The sequence below is a fragment of the Populus euphratica genome, unplaced genomic scaffold (assembly GCF_000495115.2).
Source record: "Populus euphratica unplaced genomic scaffold, PopEup_1.0 scaffold810.1, whole genome shotgun sequence".
Classification (NCBI taxonomy): Eukaryota; Viridiplantae; Streptophyta; class Magnoliopsida; order Malpighiales; family Salicaceae; genus Populus; species Populus euphratica.
In genome coordinates this window covers 36,202-42,329 of record NW_011500677.1, presented here as the reverse complement: position 1 = coordinate 42,329, position 6,128 = coordinate 36,202, and positions in this window count along the sequence as shown.

Here is a 6,128-nt window from a genome sequence, read left to right as displayed (position 1 = left end):
AAAGGAAGGAAGTAGCTTGGTTTCAGCCATTGCGATCAGCAAGGCCTTGAAGAAAGGTGGTGAAGTGTTCTTGGCAGTAACCGTGATTGAGGAGTCAAAACAGGTTAGGTCAGTGCCTGAAGTTATTGCTGGACTGTTGGAGGGGTATAGAGATGTGATGCCTTCAAAGTTGTTAAAAAAGCTCCCACCAAGACGAGTTGTTGATCACAAGATAGAACTTGTGCTTGGTGCGACACCATCGTCGCAGCCTTCGTATCATATATCGCTAAGAGAATTGGGCGAATTGAGAAAGCAGTTGACGAAATTGATTGATGCAGGTTTTGTTCGACCTTCGAAAGCTCCATACAGTGCTCCTGTTTTGTTTCAGAAAAAGGCAGATGGTAGTTTGCGGATGTGTATGGATTATCGCTCATTGAACAAGGTAACGATCAAGAACAAATACCTTGTGCTATTGATTCAAGACTTACTTGACAAATTGAGTAAGGCTTTTGTTTTCACAAAGCTAGACTTGAGGTCTGGATACTAGCAAGTTAGAGTTACTGAGAGGGATGAGCACAAGACAACTTGTGTGACAAGGTATGGGTCATTCAAGTTTATGGTTATGCCATTTGGCTTAACCAACACTCTAGCTACTTTTTACAATTTAATGAATGACGTTCTTTATGAGTATTTGGATGAGTTTGTGGTTGTCTATCTAGACGATATTGTTATTTTTAGCCGATGTATGGATGAGCACGTTGTGCACTTGGATAAAGTGTTGCGTAGACTAAAAGAACATAAACTATTTGTGAAAAAGAAGAAGTGTGAGTTTGCTTGTTCCGAGATCACATTCTTGAGGCATTTGGTGAGTTTTGGGCAGGTTCGGATGGATTCGAAAAAGGTGCAGGCTATATGGGATTGGGAAGCCCCATCGACAGTGATTGAGTTGAGGTTATTTTTGGGCTTGGCAAATTATTATCGTCGGTTTATAAAGGGTTACAGTAAGAAGGCAACCCTTTTGTCAGATTTGTTAAAGAAAAATCAATGTTGGGACTAGTCTAACAAATGCCAACTTGCATTCGACAAGCTGAAGAGGGCTGTAACGTCTGCTCCAGTGCTGAAACTACCGAATTTTGAGAAATCTTTTGAGGTACACACTGATGCTTCAGACAAGGCAGTAAGGGGTGTTCTAGTACAGAAAGGTCATTCAGTGGCTTTCAAGAGTCGAAAGCTAAACGAGGTAGAACAAAGGTATTTCACACATGAGAAAGAAATGGTAGTCGTGGTGCATTGTCTTGGCTTGTGGAGAGTGTATCTGTTGGGGTCGAAGTTTGTAGTGAAGACGGACAATTTGGCTAATACATTCTTCAAAACTCAGAAAAAGTTGTCACAACGGCAAGCTAGGTGGCAGGAATTCCTGGCCAAATATGATTTCATGTAGGAACATAAGCCTAGGCAACACAATCAGGTTGCGATGCATTGAGCAGGCATGAGGTGCTTGCTAGTTTGATTGCGATGGATCATGTAGAATCAGATATGCTGGATCGATTAAGACAGGTTGTCGTGGAAGATGCAGTGTATATCAAATTAGTTGATCTCGTACGGGAGGGATTGTGCGAAGGTATTGGCTAGATGAGGGCCTTCTCTATACTAAAGGTGGCTAAATTAATGTTTCAAGTGGGAAGTTGAGGAAACATTTGCTGACCAAAATGCATGACCTATAGTGGGTAGGTCATTTGGGATGAGAGCGCATGTTGGCACTCTTGGCAGAAACCTATTACTGGTCGAAGATGGAGTTTGACGTAGAGCTTTACGTCAAAACTTGCTTGGTTTGTCAGTAGGACAAGGTGCTGAGGCAGAAGGAAACAGGGTTATTGCAGCCTTTGCCGATACCAGAAAGGCTATGGACTTCGGTTTCGATAGACTTTGTAGTTGGATTTCTGAAAGTTGATGGGATGGACGCTGTTATGGTGATTGTCGACAGGTTTTCGAAGTATGCTATTTTTGTGGCTACACCATCAGTATGCACGGCTGAAGTGGCTGCTGGTTTGTTTTACAAACATGTGGTGAAATACTTTAGGGTTCCTTCAGACATGGTTAGCGATCATGATGTGCGATTCATTGGACGATGTTGGACTGTATTGTTTGGGCTAATAGGAAGGCTGAAGTTCTCGACAGCCAATTATCCACAGATGGATGGACAAACAAAGAGGATTAATGCATTGTTGGAGGATTACCTTCGACACTATGTGATAGCAATACAAAGAAACAGGCTTGCCGACACTATGTGATAGCAACACAAAGAAACAAGCTTGAGTTTCTTGATAGTGTGCAGTTTAGTTATAATCTTCACAAATCGTTAGCGACGGATTTGAGTCCATTTGAGTTAGTTTTGGGGGTGCAGCCTCAAACTCTAGTTGAGGTAGGAGTCCAGAAAACTAGGGACGGAGTCCAGCCGTGTATAGATTTGCTAAGGAGAGGTAGGAACTCTTTGAATAAGCGCAAGATAGTTTGTGAAGGGCAAGTAATCGTATGATGAAATATGCTAATCAGAAGCGAAGACCTTTAGAGTTTGATGTTGGTGACAGGGTGCTGTTGAAGTTGACTCCACAGATGTAGAAAGAGATAGTTGGGAAAAATCGGCACCATGGAATAGTGCCAAGGTATGATGGGCCGTTTGAGGTGATAAGAAGAGTGGGTGCTATTGCGTATAGGCTGAAGCTACCAGAAAGGCTGAAGATTCATCCCACATTCCATGTTAGCTGATTAATACTTAAAAGTGCATTTTTAGCAAGGTTTTATATCATCATTTTGCACTTGAAGTATCAATAACTCCTTAACTAAAGCATGTTTTTATAATAACATATCTAATAATATACGATATCTTTAATTTGAAGTAAATATTTATTTTAAATGCAAGCCTATCACATAAATACAAGGATTGATTGATGAATTTAAAAACTGAAATTGAAATGACAAAGAGATGGCCAAACTTAAAAAAGAGATGCCGGTGCAGTCCAAACCGGAACACTATTCGGTAATTGGGTCATATCTAGAGATATAAATCTCGGATTTAGGTCTACTTTATATGGATGGAAAGGTAGGACATAGGCCTATAACGTTCATATGGAGTCCAAGACTTAAAAAGGTCATTTTAAAGTCCAAATTGTAGCAACAACAAAGAAGTCTAAATCTGTCCTCTAGCCCGAGCACTGTTTAGTGTTTGACCCATATTAGAAGTTCTAGAAGTCGAAATGACCTCAATTTTTTTTTCAAAAAGTTGAGACAATGTCCTACAACGTTTATGTTTTATGTAGTTTTAATTTTAATGTTATCAATGATATTTTGGGCAGACAAGAGAAGATAAGGATTGTCACCAAGTCAAAAGTTGGTCACCCACTCATGAATTAGTCATCAAATCAATAGTTCCCAATTTTGGCCTATAAAAGGAGGCATTTGCCATGCATTTAGGCATCTTAGTTTCCAGATCAAGATCATGCTCTTGCTTTTTCTATTTGTATTTTTTGTAATGTTTATGCTTTGCTTTCATTAATATCAAGTTCATGCCTTTCATTTCCTTTCATTTATTTAGTTAACTTTTATCTTATTTATGTTCTTATTTTGTTTATTTATTTATTTATTTTTCTTTCATTATGTTTAGTTAAGTTTATTATGTCAAGGTGAAAAGGTTACACTAATGGTGTAAGAATAAGTATGGTGTAAACTTAATATGGACTTTAATATTTGATACTAACATGTTTTGTATTTGTTATCTTGTATACTCTTTAATACTTTGTTTGTTAAATGACTAATCTAAATTTATGTTGTATAACACTTGGTACAACAAATACTTGGCACTCTTATAGCCCATACTGTATGGTATAACCGAGACCTGATTTATGAAAGGAACTTGATTTGTTGTTAATATAAGTTATAATCATGAATGCCTGACAAGATTTACAAATATTAGCATTAATGGAATAAAATAACTAATGTGATCATGTTAATAATTTATAATCTGATTGAAACCTTCTTTGTGTGTGGTTTCCAATTCAATAATAAGAGTTTATATTATACTTATTTGACATACCATTAATGGAACCTCTAACCTTGACATTTGTTATTATCATTGTTTAATCCTTACATTAATGTTTCATCTCAAAGTGCTCATCTTCTTCTTCTTGTCTTTCTTTTTCTTTATTATTAGTATTATTATTATTGTTATTATTATTATTAGTATTACTACTATTAGTATTACTACTACTATTATTGTTTTGTTATTATTGTTGTTTTTGTTGTATTATTGTCATTTATAATTTATATAATTAACCTCCATGTGGTTCGACCACGGTCTTGCCAAGTTATTTATTATTTTGACACTCTTGCACTTGGGAGAAGACATCAATCTTTTGGTCGTGTCAACTTTTTGACGCCATTGCCGGGGAGGTAAGTTCTTGTACAAATTATAGTATTTATTTTATCTTCTCTTCACTTTTCTTGTATATAACTTTGTTTCTTTTCTCTTGCTTCTTCTTCTCTTGTTTTCTTCTTCTTTTTTTGTTCTATTCCTACACGTGCATGAGAGTGTGGTCACGTACATGATTAGTACTTAAAAGTGCATTTTTATCATGGTTTTATATCATCATTTTGCACTTGAAGTATCAATAACTCCTTAACCAAAGCATGTTTTATAATAATATATCTAATAATATAAGATACCTTTAATTTGTGGTAAATGTCTATTTTTAATGCAGGCCTATCACATAAATGAAAGGATTGATTGATGACTTGAAGAACTTAAATTGCAAGGATAAAGAGATGGTCAAACTTAGAAAAGAGATGTCGGTGCAATTCAAACCGGAACACTGTTCAGTAATTGGGTCATATCTGGAGCTACAGATCTCAGATTTAGGTCCAATTTATATGGATGGAAAGGTAAGACATAGGTCTACAACTTTCATATGGAGCCCAAGATCAAAACAGGCGATTAACAAGTCCAAATTGTAGCAACAACAAAGAAGCCCGGATCTGTCTTCCAGCCTGAGCACTGTTCGGTATTTTGGCCATATCTGGAGTTCTAGAAGTCCAAATGAGCTGAAGTTTTTACACAAGAAAGCTGAGACAATTGCCTACAACTTTCATGTTTACAACTGGCTCCAATTTTAACGTTATCAATGACGTTTTGGGCCCAGTTTTGACGTTATCAATGACGTTTTGGGCAGACAAGAGAAGATAAGGATTGTCACCAAGTCAAAAGTTGGCCACCCACTTATCAATTAGTCATCAAATCAATAGTTCCCAATTTTGGCCTATAAAAGGAGGCATTTGCGATACAGTTAGGCATCTTGGTTTCCAGATCAAGATCATGCTCTTCCTTTCTCTCTTTGTATTTTTTATGCTTTGTTTTCATTAATATTAAGTTTATGCCTTTCATTTCCTTTCCTTTACTTAGTTAACTTTTATGTTGTTATTTTGTTTATTTATTTTTCTTTCTTTTATTATGTCTAGCTAAGTTAATTATGTCAAGGTGAAAAGGTTACACTAATGGTGTGAGAATAAGTATAATGTAAACTTAATATGGACTTTAATGTTTGATACTAACATGTTTTATATTTGTTATCTTGTTCACTCTTTAATACTTTGCTTGTTAAATGACTAATCTTGATTTATGTTGTATAACACTTGGTACACCAAATGCTTGGCACTTTCATAGCCCATAATGTATGGTATAACCGACACCTGAGCTATGAAAGGAACTTGATTTGTTGTTAACATAAGTTATAATCATGAATGCTTGACGAGATTTACAAGTATTAGCATTAATTGAATAAGATGACTAATGTAATCATGTTAACAATATATAATCTGATTGGAACCTCCTTTGTGTGTGGTTTCCAATTCAATAATAAGAGTTTATACTATACTTGTTTGATATACCATTAGTGGAACCTCTAACCTTGACATTTGTTATTATTATTGTTTAATCGTTACATTAATTTTCCACCTCCAAGTTCTCATCATCTTCTTCTTCTTCTCTTTCTTTATTATTATTATTATTATTATTATTACTACTACTACTATTATTATTATTATTATTATTATTATTATTATTAGTACTACTACTACTACTACTACTACTACTACTACTA